Here is a 7,864-nt window from a genome sequence, read left to right as displayed (position 1 = left end):
AAACAAAGCTAAAAAAAAAAAAAAAAAAAAAAAAGAGTAACTGACAAATAAGCATTTTTGTGTGATAATGTCTGGACTAATACATCTGAGGACTGTTTTGGACAACTTGTTGGATGTATGCCACAAAGAAATAAGCCAATTTTGAAAAAAGTCTGTCTGTGAGCAATAATCAACTTAACTTTATCTTCATTTTTTTTCTGTCTCTCTTCCTGTAGTCATTCTGTTTTTTTTTTAACTATGTCTGAATCTCAGGAAAAGTCATAAATGGAGCTGCAGCTTCCATTAGCGCTATGCACTCTGTTTTTCTTTTTGTAAGCTTGTCCTAGTGTCAGGATCCGTGTTTTTGTGTGTTTATTTTTGAGTTTTCTGTGTTCAGCCCTGTTTCCTGTGAGTCTCTGTCCTGTCCTCCCCGTTGATTGTCCCCCAGGTGTGTCTTCTTACCTGATTACCCTCCATGTGTATTTAAACTCACCTGTCTCTGTGTTCTTCGTCGGGTCCTTGTCTTTGTTTGTCATACTTGTATCGCTCTCCGGTCGTACTGCTAAGTCCTGGATTGCGTCAAGCTGTATTGCTCTCCGGTCGTACTGCTAAGTCCCGGATTGTGTTTGCTTGCATGTTAGTTCCGTTAATCAGTTGCTACCGGTACTTAGCTGTGTGCTAGTCTCTGCCGTGCTGCCTGTATGGACTACTCCAAGCGTCGTCTTCATTAAAAATCATTATCTTCACCATACCTGGGTTCTCAGCGTCTCTCCTCACCACTTCAACCCGCAACACATGACACCTAGGCTAATGCTACTATGTCTTGACAACTTGTAGAAACAACACAGTTCATTATTGCCACTCTAAAAAAAAAAAAAAAAGGTTCCTAACATAACGGCTTTAATCTTTTTTTTAATCAGGCAAAACTTTGTTTTAATCTGAAAGTTGCAGGCACATTTGTGCAGATTCCTGATAATGTCAAAACAAAAATGATCGGTCACTTTTTATCTTGCATGAGCCACGTATTTTGGGCACATTTCTTTATCTGATGAACTAGCAATACATGATCTTCTTCGTGCCACAACCTTTCAGAGTGAGAGGAATTATTTCAACGTGTGTGACCAAGCAATGGCTCAGCAGCCGCAGACGCTCCCTGCCTCTCTTCACACCCTTGATATTCTACAGTCGGTTGTGATCAGCTTTCAAGTGCTCACGTTTGTAAATGTACTCGAGATCTGAAGTTTCTTTATTCTCTGCAGTAGTTTGGCGAAGCCCGCCCGACATGTCAAGACCATAATTAGAATGATAATATGGTGAGAAAACATGAGTAAGTTGACGAAATAGTGAAGCAACAGTGTGTCTGGCTGGTTTAGAGTGGTGTTACCTGACAAAAAGTCTTTCTTTAAAATTCAGAATCAGAAAAGCATGACCCTCCCGTTTTCGATCTGACTGGCTATTTTTCAATTTTTGACAGCTTTTTAGCAGCACTGTCAGTTTTGAAAAGGGGGGATTGGAGCCCCTGTTAATTTAAAAAAATAAACATCGTTGTGGTTCTATACTGACTCACCAGCATATTTTATCACAAAGGGTAAAACAGCAGTGCATTGTAGAAAGCATGTTTCGGGTTAATTATCTCACATGTCGACTTATTTCAGAAGATTTAATCAGTTTTTTTATTATTTTATTTTAGAAAACAAATTAAGGTAGCTGACTTTTATGCTTTTCAAGTTTTAAGAACCAGTTTAGTTCAAAGTCCAGAGAGACGAGAAAAGTTTCCCAATCTGTAATTGTAGAACTAAACCAGCTCTAAAAAAGACAATCCATTAAATATTCAATTCTTACAACAACAAGAAAGGTCACATGCTGATGCGTAGTCTTTAGTTTTATTTTCTTGAAAAGAAATAAATTTACTTACAGGTGAAGTAAAAATTAATTTAATGTTATTCATTAAAAATGTGTATTCAAACTAAAAATATAAGGTAGGGTTGCTTTTACACCAGTGGACAATCTCTTTGCCATAATGCAAATGGTATTATTGAACTTTAAAAAGTAAAAAAAAAAAAAAAAAAACTATCTATACTTTTCCATTAGTCACTGCACACTAAAGCATAACCTCCACCTTTAATTTCAAAAGTATGTTTTCATTTTAAGTGTTTTTTTTTCTTCTCTCTCTTTTTTTTTTTTTTTTTGCAAAAATGTTTGCCTTGTGTGTCCTTGCAGCTGAAAGGAGCAAACCATCCCTGACCCAGTTGCTGAACATCCAGCTGAACCTTTTCAATAGAAGAGGTTGAGACAGCGTGTCCCTGACAATCAGGCATGCAGCCGGAGCTGGAAACCTTTTGTGACGGTCCAGCTTTGGCAGCCGCCGTGACGATCCCTCGCGCTCGCACCAAGGGTAACACTGCGAGACAGAGGGGGGAATCATAGTCATTCATTTAAAAGGAGAGTTCAGACTTGAAAAGTGACTGAGGAGAGCAGACGGACGCAGGAAGAAAGCGCTGAGCATTTTTAAAGGAGGGCGCGATCTTGAGCATAGTTCGGTTTACTGCAGGCAAAAGTAAATAAATAAAAATAAAAACCGATGTCACAGCATATCAGTGAAAATGGATACTGGGATTTCCAACAGAAATCTGTAGCAAAAAAAAAAAAAAAAAGACTCAAAACAGTTAAAGTGCAATCACTTCTTAAGACCAACGCCATCGTTGTAAACTTAAAGATGGTAACCAAACGCCAAGCTAAACAATCCCTGACGTTTATTTAAATTGGTGCAACTAAAATAATCTCTCCTACTACTTATATTTTGTGAAATTAGCTTGCTTCAAACTCTGTCATGGTAACAAATTCAAATAGATCACAGCACAGAAACTCTGCTGGTGAAGTTCAACAAATGACCTCTGGACGCAGACTTTGCTTTTCTTCTTACCATGCTTGGTTTGTGTGCATTATTCCATGTTGGCAATTGAATTATTTTTAACCGCCTACATCATTTGTATGTGCTGATAAAACAATTCAAATCCCAACTCAGGGGTTCCTCAGGGCTGAGTTCCCATACCCCTTCTAATTATTTTATAAAATCTCCATGTCACTTGCTGTCCTGGAATTTAATTTCACTGCTGCACATGGAACCAAATAAAAACAGCTACACTGATCACTACATTGACGTAAAACTACTCGCCAATATGGGTGTTGTATGTAAACTCATATGAACATGTCAGACCAGGCTTGGAAATATTACTAATAAGCAACATGACACAACACTGCACCACCAAAAGGTACATTAAAATATTTTTTAAATATATCCTACCACTTTTAATCGCATCAGAACAAGTTCCCACGGTTTCTCACATTGGTTCTGAATTCGTTCTTCACCTGATGTTTCAGTAGAATTTAAACACTGTTAAGAGTTGATAATAAACCTTGTGAGCCTCTAACGGCGGTGGTGAACTCCTTCCACTGCTTAAGGACTGCATTAGAGGCTAATCAGATTTTAGAGTTAATTAAAACCATTACTCGAGATGCAGCGCTGCTAATTGTTTCACAATTTGCACAGCTCCTATAAAGGTTTTGTATTCCATTACATGACTTATGTTCCTGACTCATTTGCAGAGAGTAATTTGGTCCACAGTAGTTGAGTATGCTCCATATTTCTGTCCGTTCTGTAACAAGTAACCATGCTCCATCCATACACTGCATGTCCATGAAGAGATGCGTCTCCGTGTCTTGACTTAGGGTAACACAGTAGATGTGAAAGCATCACAGGACACATGATAGTGTCTCTAGGTCTCCTCCAAGCCCCCTTCCACTCTGTGGCATGTGACGTTATTGTGCATCGGACTAATTGATGGTGCTGGCAGGTGGAAGGTCCCGTTGGGGACTAGTGGGAGTTGAGGATCCAATTTTCTGTCTGACAGACACAGGAAAGAAAAGCTAGTGACTTGCTTATTACTGGTGACATCTCACAAATATGGAGCACCGGCTAATAGCCAAACAGACCTCATGAGAGCCTCTGACTGAAGGATGCTGGTGGGAAGAACGCGAGGTTTCAGTCAACAGGCTTTTATTCAAATTGCACAAAGGGCTCTCACTTTCCATTTTTATTTAAGACACGACCTCATTCTGTACGGAAAGGCAAACAAAAACTTGCAGTGACAACACATGCAAAGATGTGCACAAATTGACGTAGGACCTGATATGAGAATAACAGTGAACTGCCCGAAATCTGTGGCAAAAACATAAAAGTTTTTTGTGTTTGTTGAAGGAAAATGTTAAGGAAGGAAATCAGTCTACTGTCCTCATGCACACACTGTACATGATGACATGAGGATGAATAATGTGCTACCGGAAGTTATTGATCCAGCTGGGAATTTCATCGTTAACCGTCTCCATGTGTTTTTGAAGAAAACATGGACACAAATAAACACCACTTCAACATCTGCCTCTTGTATCTGATCATGATTAACTGTTTAACTGGCAATTGCTATAAAAATATTACACTGTGTCCAAAAACCGAAAAGATTTACATTTGAAGGAAGAATAAGTTTGTTTTTCCTAACTAATACGGAGGGATTTTGCCTGCATTTGATGTTTCCTGCTGTTATAAAAAGCAAATGGCAGTTTCTATATTTAACATTAAAAGGAAAGAGAAAAAAAAAAAACATCACAGAGCTGATGAGCTAATTGGCTCACAGCACAGCTCTTGCTCTTAAACAGATGTTTTTTATAGATGATTGAGTGTCACTGGGTCTGTGTGTGCAAGTAAATGTAAGTCATTAGAGTATGGAAATGAGTGGAAAATGCAGAGTTTCAGTTTTCTTTTCTATTTCAGCTGCAAATCAGTTCGGAGTAGGAAAGCAGCAGCTGAGTTTTGAAGTACCACTGATCCATATGGCTCACTTGATTTATTCTCTGAGGTACATCAGAAGGGAACGTGATGTTACTTATTGGATTGATATTGGTGATCACTTCTTTCCTTCTTTCTGGCACTGCTATTGCCTTTGATTTGCACCGTTAGAATGTCGCAAAAGTGCACACTTTTGGCTCCAGCACATAGAAACGCAATCATCAAAAATGTGTCTGTCATTCTGATCTTGAGCTTCAAGTTTTGTTTAAAAAAAAATTGGTTACCGGTCCGAGTTTTTAATTTGTTGGACGATCACAGTTTCTTGCAAAACATTCATTTCCAGTGTTATTCTTCCGTGACTTCATTCCAGCAGATGTGCAACACATGTCTTTACCTTACTCAAGATAAGCAGAAAAAAAAGAAAGGTGAAAGTACAGCTGTGATTTTAAAAAATGAAGAAAACTAAAAACAAAATGTACTCGTATTCATCGGTGAGGATGACTACAGTGAAATAAAGTCAGACTATACCGACATAACCCCAACCCTAACCCTATCATTCTTTGAAAAAAGGGGAAAAAAAATTTTTATCTGAAGGGAAATTTTTAAGCCCAAAAAAAAAAATCTAGTGACAATTAAAAAAAAAAAAAAAAGAGGAAACAGATTTAAAACCAGTCTTGGTTTTAAATCTGTTTAAAAACAAACAGATTTAAAACCAAAACAAGTGCAGAACCGAACAACTTCTCTCAAGGCTCTCTGTCAAAGCCGGTTTTTGTTATCTTTGTACTTTCCAGCTATTTCATCACATATTTTTTCCACTTCTAATTCTGCTCTTAAATGGATAGAAATATGCTGTATTTTGATAAATCGATCTTCTACAGTTTCAACAATAGTCCTCAAAAGCCTCTATTATTTGCTCTTTTATAAATTCTTGAAAACTACTCTTGACCTGTAGCTGAATCATTTTTTTTCAGTTTCTGAAAAAGCTTAAAATGAAAATGTAAAAATAAACATGTATGTTGATATCTGAGTGACTCAATTTTTTTTTTTTTTTACCCCCGTTATGAATAAATCCTCCTTTTTCTTGGCATTTACCAAAGCTGGAGACAGATTTAGAAGTTTAATATTGTTCCTCCACAGATTCATTTTGTAATTATAAGGTCATGTTTTTTTTTCTAATTTGTAACTTTTCATTATTATTATTATTGCTCACGGTTGTAAAACTTTCACTTCTTTAAAAAAAAAAAAGAATTTGAGATTTTTTTTTTTTTAATTTGTTTTGTAACGTTTTGTTTTCTCCTTGCGCCACATGCTTTAAATTACTTTGCCTATTTTCACGTCATCTTTCTTGCTTTATTTTGTTTAGATTCTTGCCTGTTTCCACATTCAGACCTTGCTTGGGCCTGAAGTTGAAGCTCAGGATTTACCAGCCGATCTACGCCTTTTTTTTTTACTCACGCAGCTTTGATTCGTGACCAAAATGATGAAACTACAGATACGAGACATTGAAATAAGTTTTCTTTTCTTTCTTTGCAAGGATAGGCTTGGGAACAAAGATTTTCGGCTACCCTCTCTAAGCTCCTAATATCTTCTTGCAACAGCAGCGGAGGTGAGGGTATCTGATTATTATGTCTCCCTGAAGCCTCCCCTCTAGGGGTATTCTGGGAATGTCTGGCTGGGAATAAGCCCAGAAGACCTGGTGTAGATTATTTATTCCAACCAGAATAAAAATACCTCACTTTCACCAAAGCAAAACCTAGATTAGCTAAGAGACACAAGAGATGATTTTATTTATTTGCTTTATTTATTTGCTTTGCTTTTAGTGTGGAGAAAAGAATTTAAACAGAGGTTGAAAAATACCATGTAACTAAAAATCAGAAGCTTTGTTTAAATATGTTTTATACTGACTAATTTTGGTTTTACACTTCTTTACTGCTCAAAAGGACAAATGAGCAAGTCAACAACTAAGTGGCCTGACAGTACAAAAGGAAAATCAAGCTAACAAATCCATGAGTGTATCATTAAGCTTAAAATACCTAAGCGCATGAAACTCTTTTTTCCGACAACAATGAATGCAACACAATGTAACCTGACACCTACTGCTGAGTAGCGGGAAGTGCTAGAGACAGAGCGCGAGACAGCAGCATTGATGGATATACAGTATATTATTGGACTGGACATTACGTGACTTGTGCGCCACACACGCGCCATTGCTGTCCATTGAGTCAGGAATATCGGTGGTCAGGAAAATACTACAACCACGCAAAGAATCAGAAAAAAGGACGCAATGTTTAGCAGTTAATTCAACCCTATGACAGCCATAGATAAAAAGGGCTTTCAGATTTCACAGGTGAGGAAAAAGTTTTAATTTAAAGAAAAAATGTGGGTCAGTTATACTAGCCTAACTGTTGCTGGCTTGCTATTGACTTTGATAGCCTTAACATGTGCTGCGCAGTTCTGTGTGTTTTGGTTCCGTTAGCACTAAAATAAGACAACCCGCCCACCAAGACATCAGTAGAGCAGCTGTTTAAATCAGCTAATCAACCACCGCGGTGTTAAGGCGAAAACTTAATAATAATCACAATATAGACATTAAGCCTGACAGCATAATTTAACAGACTGGATGTTCTGTTTTAGTGTTTTTACTACTTTTTTCTGTGGGAAATGTTTGTTTTTGATGTTGATTCCCCTGTTTGGTAATCTCTGCTATAACTGCTGGTTGAGCTGTTGTTTGTCGGTTGCCATGGCAACGGGTCGTGTGTAATACCGCCATACAGAGCGAGAAAAGCCGGAATAGAATAGAAGTTGTTGGAGCTATTTTGTCTTTATTTCTTTATCCATTTGAATTTTGTTTCTCTTAAATGTCTATTTTTTGTGTTATTTACAGAGTTTATTTGTAGGTTGATAATTGTTGATTTTATTTATTTTTTGTTTTATTATTTTTCTTATTTATTTTCTAAATTTAGACAGGAAGTAATGTGGGTCAGTCCACTTTCTATAAATGTAGGGGCCTGGTGAAGGACCAGCAGGCATTTGGGATTGGGGCCG

General features: G+C 37.4%; 1 long non-coding RNA gene across 1 annotated transcript; it reads right to left on the bottom strand.

Annotated features, from left to right (window-relative positions):
* Positions 1 to 189: 189 nt before the first annotated feature.
* LOC106955335 (uncharacterized) lies at positions 190 to 1,461 on the bottom strand. Its single transcript, XR_001426554.1, has 2 exons — positions 782 to 1,461; positions 190 to 322 (listed from the first exon to the last, which is right to left on the bottom strand). It is a non-coding gene; the product is annotated as an uncharacterized LOC106955335 (long non-coding RNA).
* Positions 1,462 to 7,864: the final 6,403 nt, after the last annotated feature.

The sequence above is a fragment of the Poecilia latipinna genome, unplaced genomic scaffold (genome assembly GCF_001443285.1).
Source record: "Poecilia latipinna isolate Pla-1442-1.1 unplaced genomic scaffold, P_latipinna-1.0 Scaffold726, whole genome shotgun sequence".
NCBI classification, from domain to species: Eukaryota; Metazoa; Chordata; class Actinopteri; order Cyprinodontiformes; family Poeciliidae; genus Poecilia; species Poecilia latipinna.
The sequence above is the reverse complement of the archived record's forward strand: the minus strand, read 5'-3'. Positions and strand labels throughout refer to the sequence as shown.